This window comes from Ambystoma mexicanum, chromosome 2q (assembly GCF_040938575.1).
Source record: "Ambystoma mexicanum isolate Mex_15411 chromosome 2q, UKY_AmexF1_1, whole genome shotgun sequence".
Classification (NCBI taxonomy): Eukaryota; Metazoa; Chordata; class Amphibia; order Caudata; family Ambystomatidae; genus Ambystoma; species Ambystoma mexicanum.
In genome coordinates, this window is record NC_090924.1 from 1,223,662,853 (window position 1) to 1,223,680,639 (window position 17,787).

Genomic DNA, 17,787 nt, shown 5'->3' on the forward strand with positions numbered 1-17,787 from the left:
TAGTGCTACAGCCGTAAACCATCCGCAGAGTATTATTATTCTGCTGCTGATCTGATGGTTTACGGCTGTAGCACTTTATCAGGATTTTTACCTTGATGTATTTACTTGCTAAAAGTGAGTGATGGTACTTAATACATCCTCTTTCTAGGGGAAGACCCTTGCCACGGAGTACTATAAAATAAAAAAGCATTGGGGCTCAGGAAAATCATTGACAAGACTACAGACCCTAGAATAGTACTTTTTTACAAAAGGTATGATCATTCACATTTGTTTCCTTCTATTTGGATGCTATTTGTAGTTTCGGCACGTTTTTCTGCATTCTGAGAACTTACAGGGTGTCCTATTTCTTGACAGAATACTAACTGCATATTTGACCTGGTTTGGAGGCTGGCTTATGTACTTTGCCCACAAGACAGGAAAATCATTATTGGAATGGAGGTGAGGTGTTACCCCAGTTGGATTGTATGAGGAACGTTCTGAGTTTTGAGAATAGATGTGTGTACTCTCTGATTTGATCATTCATTAATTGCCATTATGATTTGATGAGTACAACAAAGAATGTGTTGTGATAGGCTTTATATCCCTCCCAAACACTGTGTATAGTGAAGGACAAAATTGTGATTGTCTAAATAAACTTGTACTACATGAAAGAGATTACAAGTTTTAAGCACTAGTATCTTATAGTATATATACTTGATGTATCCTAATGGTGATTAGGACTGGCTGGGTGAAGTAAAAAAACCTATTATGCCAAGGTAATAATTGTTTTTATATTGTATGTATCCTCAGCTCTAGAAATTGGAACCATAGAGACAAGTCTACAAGAAGCACAAGTCAATTTGTCGCCCCTGAAGAATGTCCAGTTAATAATAAACATCCAGGACAGAAACTTATATAAGTTGGGCTAAGTTGTGATACACAGTAGGAAATAAGAACAATTGAATTAGCTACTGTCTAGAATGTTTAAATGTGTGTATAATTTGAATATGTGTGGAATAATTACCACTTTTATAACATTGTATATTTTGTATGTGATGTAATGAATGTTTTTAGTGAATGTTTTTTGATATTTGTGCTGTTTAGCAAATGAATTAAATATGATATTTTAATACTGGATACATGACATTTATTGTACATGACATAACTTGCATTTGGTTAGATAGACTGTGTGATCGGGTTTCAGATTGCTGAGGGCAAACATGTTGTGTTAAATAAATATGTCCCTTCTTTTTGATTAAATTTTTTTTATATTACATACTATACCATGGTATGCTTCTTTTTAGAACACCCAACAGTGCGGGGAAGTCATTGCATGGGTGCAATAATTAAATTGGAAGACACAACAGCCTTCAGTGAACCTCAGAGAAAAGGAAAATGAAGGAGAAGAAGAAGCACGCCTTCCACCTTCAATCTGCCAGGCCGGCCATCAACGCCAACACCGCACTTTTTGAGGACATTTCAGCACATCATTCTAGACACCATATGGTACGATTTTATCATGTCCCTGGGTCTGTGATAGTGGGGTTTGAGGGTTTTTCGTGAGCTCTAAAATATAGTTTGGGGAGAAATATCAGGGAATGCTGGCACCGGGCCAATGGCATGATGAATGCCTTACAAAGAGTGTTCAGTGACCTGACAGGCAAAGGTCCCAGCATCCCGAGTTAACACAGCAACTAAGCAAGTTAGACTAAAGTTTGTGGTCACTCTCATCCTGATGACCATCTTACTAAGGGGGGTAAATTGATAGCCTGAGGTCTTCATAATAGTGTAAATTCCTTCTCTCTACCACATGTTTATATGTTTATGGCTCCCATAACCCTTAGCACTTTGCCTATTGTTATGAGGGAAGTCTTCAGAGGAAAAGTGAAATGGAAGTTGCTTTGGGTTATAGAGACCCATGTTAGGACTGACTTGTATGCTTAGCATAGCCACCACAGCCAAGGTACAGAAATAATATTAATATGAATGTAATAAATGGTGGTTTGTGGGGGTTGTATACCTGGGTAACAAAATGTAAGATAACATGATTAGTGCATACATCCTTTTAAGATGAAATTTGAGACATCCAAAAATAACGCCTCACTATCAGCGAGATATAGTGCTGTGGAATGACACCTTAAAAGTTTAATTTGGTGAATGTCAAAATTGATATTAAAAGGTGAGTAGCATAAAATAACATAAATAGCAAATATAGAACTCTGTAAGATCCCATTTGTCCAAAAGTAGCCCTTCACTCTCAAGAAGAGAGTCCACATTTAAGCCCGGGTCTCTGCGGCATCTAACAACTCAGCCAAACTCTTTAAAATCTGTAAAGAGCTGGCCAACCCTGCTGCAGTCTCCACGCCTCCTCTCGCCTCCCAGGTTCTTTGCAATGCCCTTGCCTCTCACTTTAACTCTAAAACCCAGGACATCTTGTCCTCTTTCTCCTCCGCTCCCCCTCCTCTGCCCTCTCCTTCTCTGCTTACTGACCCTCCTTCAGCTACTCACTCCCTCTTTCTCCTCCTTTCCTCTTTTCTCCCCTGATGAGTGGAACCACAGCTCTTGGCAGATGAACCTGCTGCATGACTCGAAGCTAAGTGCATTTTTGTTATTCAAGTCAACTGTGTCTAGGTGGTGGGGAAAGAAATAATTATTGATATTTATATTTTATTTCTATCGCGCTTGTACACAAGTGTTTCAGAGCGCGACAAGGCAAGGGAGGGGAATAGGGGAGAACAAAACAGCAATCTTACTAGGCCCAGTGACATTGAGAACGCGCAGGTCCATGGGAGAGGGGGAGGGGAAACGTGCATGCAAGGTGGAGATGTGGAAAGTGAGAAGCAGAGGAAAAACAGATAAATAACAATAAATAAATAATAAAGGCAAGAAACAGTGGTAGTGCAGCCAGCAATTTGCAAGTGCTAGGTTTAAGGCAGCAGGCAGGGTAGGTCTGATAAGTGCAGGGAGAAAAGGGGGGGCTGTATGGGTACAGATGCAGACCCCAGTGCAAGGTGTGGCCTGGAGGCAGTGCAGGAGGGTGGCAGGGTGAGCAGGTACCTGGGCCCGGAGGACAGAGGGTGGCCAAGTGCACGGTGCCAAGAGGGAACAGATTAGCTGGGGAGAGGGGGAGCAAAGGCAGAAGAAAAGAGGAAGGTCTTGAAGTGCTTCTGGAACCGGAGATGGTTCTCTTCAAGTTTTAGGGTGGCAGGGAGGCTGTTCCAGAGGGAGGCCCCAGCCGAACACAGAGATCTACTCCCAGCTTGTTTCTTTGAAAAACGACGGACCCTGAGGGAGTTGGAGGTAGAGGAGTGAAGAGCTCGAGAGGGGACGTATTTGCGGATGGATAGCTGAAGGTATTTTGGACCCAGGCCCCAGAAAGCCTTGTGGACAATGCAGAGGGGTTTGAATTTAATCCTTGCATCCACGGGTAGCCAATAGAGAGATTTCAGAGCTGGAGAGATACGATCCCAGGGCTTGAGGCCAAGGACAAGTCTTGCAGTCCTGTTCTGGATTAGTTGCAGAGGGTGGAGAGTAGAGGCAGGTAGATTTAGAAAGAGGCTGTTACAATAGACCAAGCTAGAGAGAACCAGAGCTTGGGATACCATGAGATTCAGGGGGAAGGAGAGGAAAGGCAGAGTACCTCTGAGGAGGTGCAGTAGGAAATTTGACTTTTTAGAGACCTCATAGATGTGGTCAGAGAAGGAAAGGGTGGAGTCAAAGATGACACCGAGGTTCTTAGCCTCGCAGGTGGGGGTAGGAGGAGGGCCAAGGGAGGCCGGCCAGAGAGTGAGGGGAAAGGATGGTGAAGGTTTGCCGATGAGGAGGATCTCCGTCTTGCTGGCATTCAGACAAAGATCATTGGTGGCACACCAATCTTGAATGTCAGTTAGGCAATCGGAGATGAGAGAGGAGGTGGCAGAGGGCAGCCTAAAAATAAGTTGAGTGTCGAAAGCGTAGCACTGGAAATTTGAGCAGAAAGAGGCAATGCAGTGGCCGAGAGTTGTCAGGTATTGGTTGAAAAGCCAGGGCGAGATGTTAGACCTCTGGGGAACACCACAGGTAGAGAGAAAGATAGATGAAAGGAAGGACCCAAGTTTGACCTGAGAGGGTCGATCTGAGAGGAAATAGGTCAGCCAGGCCAGAGCCTGATCAGTGATAGCCAGGTTTTCATGGAGACGGTTGAGCCGGATGGTATGGTTGACCATGCCAAAGGAAGAAGAGAGATCGAGGATGATGAGGACAGAGGGAATGTTAGAGTCAAGGTTGGAGAGCAGATCTTCACGCAGATAAAACCCTTTTTCATTTTTCTTGTGGCACTATTTGTATTTGTATTTTATTAGGTTTTATATAGCGCTTTACAGCAAATTGTTTTACATAAGGACAATAAGAATACATAACAAGCATTAACAACATGTGAGTCAAGTATCAGAAAACAGTATATAGAACAATTTACATGAACAATATGGCATTACATGAGTAGTATCGGACCGTGGTGGAGAGGTAGTAAAGATATAGGATGTGATGTAGGACTGTTGTGAAAGAGACAGTACAGGCGTTAGGATGGTAATTGGAGGAGGTAAGATTTGAGAGAAGTTTGGAAGGAGGAATAGGAGGAGATGGAACGGATCGGGAAAGGGAGATGGTTCCAGTGGTAAGGGGCCAGGAGTTGAAAAGATCGGAAGCGGGATGGGGCACTATATAAAACATCATGGGTAGTTTATCTGGACAAATACATATTCCATGTCCATTGAAAATAAAAACAGCCAAAATTATTTCACATTTTTATTTGACCCTCATAAAATTAAGAAATCAACATTTTTTTGATTTTTTTTGCTGGATGACTAGTGTCACTATGTTTGAATGAATCAATGGTTAATGAGAGAACTGGGATTACATATTTTAAGCGGAAGCAAAAAAGAAGACATCCTCCACAGCATAAATGTATGTTGGGTAAATTAAAGCAGTGTCCATGTGGTAACATAAGATCACAACCAGATCTAAAGGTACATGGAGATAATGGGTGTACACCTTAAAAAGCAAAGCCCATTAATTCTTCAACAGTTTATGTCTGAGCTGGTGTGATTAGTAGTGTTAGAAGATGTGTTTTCATTACTATCTCTACGCACCCATTGGCAGTATCACACATTTATTTTAATGAGGGATTTCTTCAGGTACTCTACATTTCTGTCTATGCTGAGTGAATGTGAGGATCTGATGATTTAGCAATTTGCTCTTCCTCCCTGCTGGGTAGTCAGTATTTTCTCAGAGCTCTTTCCTTTTCTTGTCAAGTGAAAGCTATTATCTTGTACTGAGTGATGGATGGATATTGTTCATGGTCTGAATGTGTAAGATCATTTTTTCATAAACTCAGGTGACGGACAAGTCGAAGAGGAGGTGGCCTTTCTTGTTGGCTTTACAGCGGTTAGAAGAAATTTTGTTTATGTTCTTAATCAATGGAGTGGGTCTTTTCCATCTGCCTAGCCTGCATACAGTTTATTTTTGTTCATTCTTGTCTTTTAAACTCTATTCAAGTACTCTTGCTTCTACAAATTCCATATGATGCCCTTGCAGTCAAGACTTGAAACACAATCACTAATGAAATCATTAACAAGGCCATGATCATATGCTAATATGAAATTACCGGCGGAGTCGGCGCAGAGTCTTATTGATTCTTTGCTGGACTGGAGTGCGTGGTGTTCCCTCTGTTATTTTGCTTACCTGAAACCTGATGCAAGAGTTTCTCTACTGGCTCTACTGGTGGAGAAAGAGCTTACCCATTAAAGACCTTGCCATAACGCGGTGCATCGCAGAGTTGGCGCAGAGTCTTATTGAGTCTTTGTGAGGCTCTGTGAGACTCAGAGGAGAATCTGCATCGAGACCTGAATTTCATCGTTTTCACCAGCCAAGGCCACAGACTTTCCACTTCAAGTAAGGACTTTAGTGCATTAAGCGCTGAACCTTTATTTTCACCACTTCTCCCCTCTTTGGTCAATAGCTGTGTGGCTTTGATATTTCCAGTTATCTGGAGACAGATCCCATGCAGGTAAATTTGTTTATTGCCAAGTATCCCCTTCCGGAAAGGAGGTGTGCGTTGGGTGATTTCTGGTTGGGGGAGAAGAAAGGATAAGCCGAGCCTTCCATCTAATTTCGGCAATGACTACCATATATAATTTAAGGAGTGGTTTACTTACGGATGATCTCAGGGCCCCAGAATGGGAGGGTTCTTTTGTATCTAAACTCCATTCCTCTGAGGGCAGGCAGAGTCCTCAACCACACCAAAACGTTCCAGCGGGACAGGAAGTAACTTTGTGTGCACAGGTACACAACTCTGTCATTACTCAAAGGCCATGGGGATGTGATGGAATCGGAACTTTAATCTTGGATTCTACATTAAAGGGAGGGAAGGACTTTACCCTTTCAGCTTCAAACATCAAAGGAACAATCAATCAGTATTTTTGTAGGTGGAGACACAGGAGTGCGGGAGACCTACATGTGGGCCCACTGGAGCTTTCACATAAACTCATAAAAAGCTTGGCGGGCACCAGAATGACAGGTCATGCAATTCCCGACCTTGATTTCATACAGGGTCTCAATCTCTCACTCATTCCACAGAACAGTGCAGTAAACCCTTTGAACACATTCAACCTGACGGAAGACCCTAGGTGGGAGTCAATTGTACCAAAATATAGGGCACATGATGGTACATTTCATACTTTGCCCCACAGTTCTAATCAATAGGTGGTTACAAATGGCATTACTCTTACAGCCTTGAATTTCTTCCTTAATTAGCTGGTCCGGATTTTTGAAATAATGAAAGGTGAAGTACAAACCCACCCAGGAATCTTGCTGGAAATGTCAAAAAACATTGAGCAATGTGAGTTCTCATTGGTGGGTTTAAGAAATGCCACCAATACTCTGGTTGCACCACCTTTAACAAAGTTGTCAGAAGCAATGGAAAAACAAAATATGGAAATATCTTGAATCAAAGACACTCTCAAAGCTCTGTGTGAGAATGGAAAAAGAAACCCAAGCCCTGGTAACTGATTGTGTAACCCTTACATAAACCTTCTTATGCTCCGTTTTACAGCGCCTCGATGTCCACGGGCTGCAGTGCGCTCTACAAATGTAAAAATAAATAAATAAATAAAATATTTTATCAAAAAAGATGGGAAAGACTCAGGAGGCAGAGGTTAAAATACTGGTTGAAGAAGTAGAGGACATCCCCATCTTTGATGATATCCCCCTTTCAGAGTCTGTGCTGGAGGAATTTTACCATTTGGCATATGTGGTGGATGAAGATTCTGGCGGAAAAATAGTCTCTGCAGAGGATGAAATCCCTCCTAAAGAAAAGGAAGGACTGGAAGGGAATAGGTCTTTTTAAAGAAAGCTCTCAGCAAATTATCAGAGGAGAAGAATGGCCAAGAGAAAGACACAGAAAAAGACTGCCTCAGTAACCGTGTTACCTGCTCAGTGAGAGAAGAAAACTAAAAACATGAAGGTGAAAAAGTTGAAAAATCCAGGTGCAAATAGCCTCATCAACGGTCTTGGCGACCTACCAAAAATCATTGTGCAAAGGTCAAGGGCAGAACAGACTGAATTACCCACAGAGAACATAAGGAGGGCTCCAAAAATTCAACAAAGCCAAAAAAGAGGCATAGACAGTCAACAGAATCATTGGTGCCCGAGGAGATGAATGTGACAAAGCCACTATAGGTATCCAAACGGATGTAACTCAAGGGCCTAAGCAGGGAGTTCCCACTTCAGGTCTCCCGAATATCCCTGCAAAATCGATAAAATGGGCACCAATCTTCTTGCCTGGTTCAAAGTCAGCTAAAAAGTCCATGCTTGATATTGGCGTGAATTTGAAATTGGCTCCTATTTTTTTAATGGGGAAGAAGAAAGAAAAGTCTATAATTGAAGGGCTCACAAACATTGGATACCTTTCTATAATTCCCCAGCTATCCCAGTTGAATTCAAGAATAGGGGAGAAAGTGAGCCCTGCATTTAAGGACCAAGAACAACAGAGGGCAGATAATATGAGAATTGAAGAAACAGAAGGCCGTCGAGTAGATGACTTAGGCCCTAATAGCATTGTATTTGGTGTCAGCCAAAAAGATCTGGCTCCTTTCGAAGTCCCAAGACTTTGGCTTTCATGTTTAAAACACAATCTCAATGCCAAATATCCGAATAGAGGTGCCATTTTGTCATTTTAAAAAAAATGTCCAGATCTGTATCTTTTTTCAACTAAAGATATTGAATATGTTCTGTTTCCTGATCATAAAGCTGCGCATATAGTAGAGGTCGGGTTTGCCTCGAAATTAGGGGCAAATACAGTACTCGCAGCGGCTCATTCGCTACATCAACAAGACCTATCTTTTCATGAAAGTCAGCCCCTTTTAAAGGAGCGGAGTGGTAAGGAAGGCTGTGTTGAGGATGGTGGCCAAAAGGGGAACTCAGACAAAATTAAGGAGATGGCAAATACCGGTCAGGGGTTATACAGTGGTGCACAGACAGAGATATGGTCAATGATACCGGAGATAATAACGCAGGTTTGCCAGAAACTAGGGGTGGGCCAAGCTTCTCTTTAGTCGAAAGGAAATCAGGCTTGTGAGTTTTAACACGCCAAAAAGTGGCTTGCTGATAGCATGTAAGAACCTGCTTATTAAAGAGATGGTACCCATCCCCTGTAAGCAAGAGGGGATCCTAGTAGATAGGATGTCCGTTCCATTAGAGGAGGGTACAAAGAATTGAATAGCCATCAATTTATGCTGGAACCCTGCGAGCGTCAATCTCACTGATTTCCTAGAATCTTTGTATGCAATTTTCTGTAAGGGAAGGCGGAATGAGTGACCACAAGCGCCTGTAGCTATTATTTCTGGAGTTTTAAGGAAAAAATGGTAATATGGTCAGAAAGAATAGTGACCAATAAACAAAAACATTGACTGGTTAAGTACAGGTGAGATGGAGCTCATTTAAATGAAGCTCTTCATTTGACCTGCAGTGATTTGCAGGCCAATGATCTCAAATATAAATGTAGTCCATATGGATTCCATGATTTTCTGTGGTCAGTTGAACATCCCCAGACCATGTCTTCACAGAGACTTCAGTCTTATAAACACACCTTTGATGAGATCACATGAACTAAAAAGCGCGAAATGGGCAATGCTATAAAAGCTACGAGGAGGGAAACCTCGGATAAGGTCCAATAGTCTGAAAGATTAAAGGTAATTAAAAATGACTATAAAAAAACAGAGCCAAATAATTTGGCTACAGAATGATGGAGAGATGATGCTCAGAGCTTTAGGTGATAATACATCTCGCAGCTTCTGGGCAATAATCAATGCAGCTGAAAATTATCAAAATAATAATCAATCTAACAATGTGTCTGAACTGGATTGGGTGAAACATATTACCATGCAATACCAGAAACCAAAGGGGGCTCCCATATATAAGATCTTGGATGTTCCCTGGGTCCTGGAATTCACTGAGTAGGATGTTCTTGAGTTAATGAATAAGTCCTCATCCTCGAGAGCAGCTGGTCCCATTGGCTTAACTTACCAGTAATGGGCAATGGGAAATTGTGGGCCCGAATTCTGACAGTATTTTTCCAGGAAATATAGAAAAGGGAGAGATTCCCCCTTCTTGGAAGTCTATCATCATTGCTATCTTCAAGAAGAGGGATCACAAGGATCCAGCAAATTATAGACCTATTACATTGCTGGACGTGGAGAGCAAGCTATTTGCAAGCCTCTCGCTTAGTGAACTAGAAAAATAGGCTAAATATAACAAAATGTTCTGTCCAAGCAACAGACTGGATTTCATAAGGGACAGTCAACATCCCTCAATGGCATAATTTTGGCCACACTTTGCACTGGATAGGACAGTAATAAACCAGAAAGGCTCTATGGTGCCTTTCTCGACCTTTCCAGTGCTTTTGACTTGGTTAATAGAGACCGTTGATGGTCAAAGTTAGACAGCTAGGGAGTACTGAAATCACTTACTACCATACTGGCATCTCTCCACGAGGGAAATACTGTCAGAATGAGATTGAATATCGAAGGCCAACTTTCCCAACATGTAAAAGTAGAAAGAGGAGTCCTACAAGATTGCATGGTAGCTCCCTTTTTATTTATTTCCTGTTTGGCTGATTTTGGATGGGAGATAGTTCCTGCAGCATTGACAACCCCTAAAATTGGACCTAATTCCATCAAATGGCTAACGTACACTGTTGATATTGTTCTCCTGGGCAACACAGACGTGGGTCTTCAAAGGCTCCTGAACTCTCTGGACATATATATGAAGGAAAAAGATCTAATCATAAATCCAGAGAAGTCATAAGTGATCATCTTTGGTGATAGGAGGACTGGGGGCCATATATTTTCATGGTCAGTGGGAGGCCAATAAATTCCAGTTGTGGTGGAGATGGTTTACTTGGGCTATACTCTGTATGCTTCTCCAAGAAAGGGCCAAACTATATATAATCTCTTGCTTAAAGGATCTCAGTTGACATTCCAGATGCAGAAGATTTTCATACTGCCAGTGGTTAGCTTTTATAAGTCTAAAATTACCCTGGTACTCCTTGGCTTGGTCAACAAACTGCCAGAAACTTGAGGGTAAGATCTGGAGGAAAGTCTTGGGCTTGCCTAATAGTTTACCAACTGCAATTCTGAGATATGAGTTAGGCCTTAGAACTCTTAAGTAACAGCGGATTCGAGGATCCTCGCTCTTTATAGATCAATAATAGCGCTTCAGGTTAATACACTGTATGAGGACCTCCTTGTCCATCTTAATCTCGATCAGTCTAAGGTCCTGCAAGATTTAAAAATGATGGCGCTGGATATCCTCACTAATTGTGACAGTGACGTGGAAACATTAATCTCCAATCCTATGAAGAATAAGAAGGCCCTGTCAACCTCAGAATGGATCAAGGCTATAGATCAAATGCAGGGATCTTCTGTAGCAGCCTCCCTGTACATGTGTGATAAGAAGCATTGCTATCTCCCAAAATATCTGTTAAAGTACTCAGACACCAGGAAGAGGCAGAACGTTCTTAGAGTTCAACTTAACCTGGCCCATATGGTAGAGGTCCTCGATTGTTGGGAGCAAGGGGACAAAATAGAAATACGCTGCCCAGTATGCATGGATCCCAAAACACAGACCATTGAGCATCTGTTAAGACGATATCAGGGGACTTGGGAGGCTAGAGAGAAATATTTTGGCCGTTTAACCAACTCACTAGACAGCCTAACATCAAAGATGTTCTGGGAAAGGATGATAGCCGGCCATGAAACATCATTGACAATAAATGTGTTCCGTGTTCTGCAGCAGACAGGGTTCTTTTCCCCTGAATTTTGTTGAAATTTTGTAATGGGGGATTTGGGTCGGCGAGATAGCGTCTTTAACTACATTTTGTATTGATTATTTTTCTCTAATTTTATATATTTTTCTATCCTTGTTTAGAGAAATTAAGAATGTAAATGTATTGTATTGGTTTGTAATAATTATGTTATTGAATGTAATTGTTTTTTATTTTATTTTGGTGTATTTGTGAAAAAAAAATAATTTGGTTGAACCACAATAAAATATATATATATATATATATATATATATATATATATATATATATATATATATATATATATATATATATATATATATATATATATATATATTACACAGCCACTGCAGTGGCTGTGTAGTTATGGTTAAGTTGATAATCCCATAGGAAAAACACTTTTTGGGTGGCTTATAACTTTGCTCCCCCTGGACGAATCCTCACCAAACTTTGCAAAAAAAAGTATATGACTCACTCTGAATTTTACAGCAAAGTTTGGTGAGGTTTGGTCAAGGGGGGACAAAGTTATAGGGGTCCCAATTTTTTTTTTCCCATAGAAATAATGGGAAAAAACTTTGCTCACATCTACAGCCCAAACTGCTGGACGGATTTTCACCTAATTTGTGGGAGGAGCGGCGGCTTAATCCTAAAAGCGTGCTTTTGTTAATTTGGTGTAAATCCGTCCAGTCGTTTTTTTTTTAAACGACAAAAATATAAGTAAAAAAAATGTGTGATATCTATGTCCGCTACGCGGACAGGACACCGATTGGCTAATCGACGAGCGTCATGTCTGCGGACATGCAGCACGTTCACGGATTGGATGATGAAGAGCATGAAGTGTGTCTGATTTTTCCGATGCACCCACCATCTTGGATCCACAGACATCTGCGGACAGCGCGGTGACAAATGAGGGAGAAATACAACTTTGGCAAGTGTGTTGGTGTGTAAGAGTGTTTGGGGAGGGTGGGGGAGTAAGAGATGGGTCAACTGTTGTATTTATTTAGTTGGCAGGCACCCCCGTTGTGTTTGTTGTGTTCGTTGTGTCCGCGGACAGCTGCGCTGTCCTGGATGTCCATAATCATTCAAAATGGGGGTTTCCTAAGGACACAATACCTGTCCGTGTTGTCCGTAGGCAATTTAGAACTGTTCTCAGATCACGCACGGTGTCCAGGATGTCCGTAATTAAACAAAAATGGGGATGTCCTAAGGACACTATACCTGTCCGTACTGTTCGCAGGCAAGTTGAAACTGTTCTAAGAACACGCGCAGTGTCCAGGATGTCCGTAATTAAACCAAAATGGGGGTGCCCTAAGGACACGATACCTGTCCGTAGGTTACCAGACAATTGGTAGAAAAAAATTGGTCGACCAGACAAATGGTCGAACCAATTTGGTCGAAAACCAAATGGGGGAATTTTTTTTATTTTTTATTTTTGCCTTTTTTTTGGGGGGGGGTCCCCCCAACCCCCTTTTTTTTCTAAAAACCCATTTTTGTAAAAAACGAAAACCCGAAAAATAAATATATAATTAAAAAAAAAATTTGACCATTTGGTTTTCGACCAAATTGCGTCGACCAAATGTCATTCGACCAGTTTTAGGTCGACCAAATGTCTGGACACCCTGTCCGTACTGTTTGCAGGCAAGTTGAAACTGTTCTAAGAACACACACAGTGTCCGGGATGTCCGTAATCAGTCAAAATGGGGGTGTCATAAGGACACAATACCTGTCCGTGCTGTCCGCAGGCAAGTTGAAACTGTTCTAAGAACACGCGCTCTGTCCGGGATGTCCGTAATCAGGCAAAATGGGGGTGTTCTAAGGACACAATACCTGTCTCTACTGTCCGCAGGCAAGTTGAAACTGTTCTAAGAACGCGCGCGGTGTCCGCGGACATAATACATGCCCATATGGCATAGTTAAAATGTTTGATTCTATGGGTGTGATCTATGGGTGTGATATGCTGCAGTGGTTGTGGCCAGGGCCTAGAGCCTTGGATGCATGGACGAAGGCTGTAGGCCGTGGGCCATGCACCCAAGACTCCAGGCCTTGGCCACAACCACTGCAGCATATCACACTCATAGATCACACCCATAGAGTGGAATATCTATGAAATATTTGCAAATCTAGAGTTTATGTACTGTTTGATTTATATAGTTTGTATGTGAAGTTTTGGCTACGTCATGTCATTAAGATTTTAGAGTTTGGTAACAAGCACTGCAGTATAAAATATCCATGGAAGCAAACATTTTGTATTGTGGTGTACAGTGATTGTTTGCTTCAATGGTTGTGTTATGGAGCAGTATTTATGAGTTGTATTTATTATAATATACTTACTGTTTGGTTTGGTTACTAGAGTACATATATTCTTTGTCAATTTCTGTGATAAAAGAAAAGATCATGTTAGTGTTGCTAGTTTATGAACACTTATAACATTGAATAATATACATTTCTGTTTCATTTTGACCCTCATATTTAGTAGATTACAAACCAGTGTACTGTGCAATTTGCTCAGTTTCTGTGTTTGTTGCTAAAATCATTGGGTCTGTGAAAAAAAAAATCCATGTTGGATTAAAAAAAACTTTTTTTTGTTCGGGTACAGTAAATTTATTTGTGTTTTCAGTGTTTACTTCTTGTTTCTAGCTAATGTTCTATCTGTTAGCTTGTTGCAGATTGTTAGATACTTGATGAATTGTAACTGGTTATAGTTTTTTATTTATATTCTCAAGTTGCTTGTCTATCTGTTGGGTTGTTGCATTTTCTTGGGGAAGTTAGATACATGTTGGCGTGTGCTAACTGCTTATTTGTAATTTTTCAGTGGTATTGATCTATCTGTTTGGATGTTACAAAATCTCGCGGCAGTTAGATACCTGTTGGCATATTTTAACTGTTTATTTCTTGTTATTTTTCAGTGGTATTGATTTATCTGTTTGGTTGTTGCAAAATCTTGGGGCAGTTAGATACCTGTTGGTGGATTCTAACTGTTTATTTCTTCTTATAATTTAGTGGTATTGATTTATCTGTTTGGTTGTTGCTGAATCTTGGGGCATTTAGATACCTGTTGGCGTATTCTAACTGTTTATAGGTTTTTAATTGATATTTTGTTAATGTTTAAGTACAGATTAGTAATTTGTAATTTTGGTTTTAAGAAGATTAAATACACGTTTTTAAGATTTGCTGGTACTCTCTGCTTTAGAGTAATGGTACTATCATTACATTCAAACCATCCACAATTCTTTTTTATATATGCAGTGTAGTGACCTGCATTGATTGTGGCTCCTGCGTGGTAGATTATACGTATTGTTGTGAAGGTTTTCTTACCAAGTGATACTTGACCATGTGTGAATCCACTCAGCTTGCAGTTGTTTTTGGTACCATCTGCATTGTAATGTAGAAGCATTAGTATTACGTATTTACTATGTGTTTGTATTAGTAAGGTGGAGCAATTAGCTGAATTGCAGGTTGTACATAATCTACCACGGTTTGCATTTTGTACAAGTTGCTGAAATGGAACGGATTCACAATTAGGTATGGATATATACATGAAGCGCTCATTAGGTATTTGTTCCTGTGCCACATTGTTGCAGAGAGTGCATGTTTGTTTCCACATGTATGAAATCTGGAAGATTTCATTTATAGGTATGTTTTTGTTTTCCAGTACTTGTAGTAAGTACATTAGACATTCTTGTGGATCTTCTTGTGAGTTTATAGTGAATTTCACCATTCCAGCACAGTAGTCCAATTCTTGTCTTATTCCATGAACACTATATGTGTTATGAGAATTGTTTGTTCCGATTCTATGAAGGACTAACATTTGCAACCACAATTGGTCTGTACTGTGCAAGTAAATGCTGTCAATAATTGGTGGCTATTGAAATAGAATATTCATTGCTACATTTGCGTAGCAACTTACACCAGTTATATTTGAAAATTTGAATGGACCAGATAGTTCTGTGTCCAAGTCATTTTTTTGGAGTGTGTGTTGCTTCTTTGAAGAAATGCCTGAGTTACTTTGAGTGATAGGTTCTTCTTTGGTTGTGGTAATTGATGAAGTATTAGCTTTTTTTTCTCTTTTTGGAGGATTTGCACTGAGATCCTGTTGCATTTCTGTTTGAATTAGTTTTCTTTTACAACGTTTTCCTTTTTGTGGAACAGGTTATATTTTAAGATGAGGGGTGTATAGTGAACGTAGTCTATTGTATTCTAAAATGCAAGGAATATCAGCGCTTACTTTACTTGCATCAAAGTTGATTAGAAATAGACCGTCAAGTGTACGGAAACGTGATAGTGCTATGTAGCTCATGTCTTCTTTAAAGACTGTGTTCCCAATAGTTATCAATGCTTTGACTGGGGTAAGACCTTGAGATTTGTGAATGGTGACTGCATATGCTAGGGTTACAGAAAATTGGTATCTGCGTACATACATGTCTTTGAAGAGAATGAATCAGGCTGTTGAGCGCCCTATCCTTTTTACTTCTGAAAGTTTGTCAAAGAGAATATTGACAAACTGAATGTTGTTGTCATGTGGGTATGTTTGAAAGCCAACAACTGTACCCAGTGCTCCATTGACTAGTCCTTGCTCGACGTCAACGTTACGTTTAAGCATTACTCTACAGTTTAAGGATCATTTTAATATTTTCTCCAAACCAGCTGTGTTGGAGATAGAATTTTATAAGGTATTTAGTCTTGTTGTGGCTTGTTGACACATGGGTAATGTCATACCATGTATGTCCAGTTTGTCTGTGGAGCAAATTTCAATTATTGGTTGCATTTCTTTTTTCAACATTGTTTCATTGAATTTGGAACAGCTTGCAAGAGTTGGCATTAAGGGCATACAATTGACATTTTTGTGTGCTAATTGTTCCATGACATCAGTAGCACATGAGTTATGGCCACAAAGTGCATGGATGTGCCGGGTTTTTAATTTTGCTTGTGCTTCTTGAGATAGTACACCAAGTCTAATACTTTTAAAAATGTTGGCGTAAGTGAGGTCTGCAGATTGGCGCATGTTTTCTGTTAATTCTCTGTATTGGAAATGTTGCCACAGGTTGACATTTCCAATGCTGCCAACAATTTTACGGCAGAGTTTGTGTACTAAGGTTTTAAAAATAGGTTAACCTTTCACTGGTGTCAATTGAAGAAAATCTCTGAAAACAATAATGTGTTTTCTTCCAAAGAGCTCTTCATAGTTTGTTTTAAGTACTTCTTGCAATCTGAGGTGAATCAAAGCCAACATTAGATTGGAGACCATGCTCACTTCATCTATTAGTAGCATTTTCATTTGTTTTAACACTCTGCGTAGTTCCATTGCAGCTTCTGTAGAAAGTTTGTAATATTCTTATATGTTTTGGTGTTCTACTGGAAGAAGTAGTAATCGGTGTAAAGTGGCACTGAATATGTTGTGTGCAGCTAAACCTGTGGGGGCAGTTACAACAGCTGACAGTATGTTGTTTGTCAATTGTTAAAGGAACTTGCTGATGATTTTGATTAAGCATGTTTTGCCTGAACCAGCTTCACCAGATACGTATAGTAGTATAGGTTTGTAATTTTGGCAAGCACATTCTTTATTTTCATGCTGTACACCATGTGCAATTTCTTTTGATATTTCTTGAAAAATGCTACACTGCTCTTTGTTCAGTTTTGATTGTAGTACAGGTAAGTCTTCTGTATCTTCTTCATAGTGACACATGGTGTTCTCTACTTCTGTCATAGCAAATTCTGCCTCATTTGCTATTAGTGGCTGTCCCAGTGATTCTTGGCTTCCTGTTACAGAAGGTTGTCTACTGTTGGGAGTGTCCATATCTACTTGGGACTGCAGTTCTTCTTCGTGTTGCTGTTCATTGTGCAACATTGTTTTGTACTGTGTAAAGTTTACATTGGTGATAGTGCTTTCATTTGCTTTGAAAGTGTCTTCATAGGAGTCATAGTTTTCTACTATCTCTTCTTCTTTTCTCACCGGTTTAAAAAGTTGTAACAGGGACATATAATATAGTTCTTTATGTTGAGGAGTTTTTAATGACAATTTGATATGATTAATTAAGCTTTGTCTGGTAAGTTTCACTAAGCTGCCTTCACAATCTGTCATTCTTTGGGCCTCATTACGACCCTGGCGGTACCGATTGAACAGCGCCGTAAAAGGTGACGGTGCCGTTCACCCGTTCCGCCGCATTACGTGTTCCCCTCGCGGGACACGGTAAGCATGCCTGGGAAAACCAGGCGTGCTTACCGGGTCCCGCGAGGGGAAGAGGGAGCAAACAACGGGCCATCTCGTAATGGCCCGTTGTTTGCTCTCTCTCCCATTCCCATTCAGCCCTATGGTGGCTGAAATGGGAATGGGGAAGGACTGTGTCCGGGTCCTTGGAGGGAGGAATTACCAGGCCTTCCTAACTCGTAATGGCCCGGTAAGTCCATATTCTGAGGACCCGGACCCCGACGCGATTTCGGCAGCAGCCATGCCGCCAATAGCGGCATGGTTACCG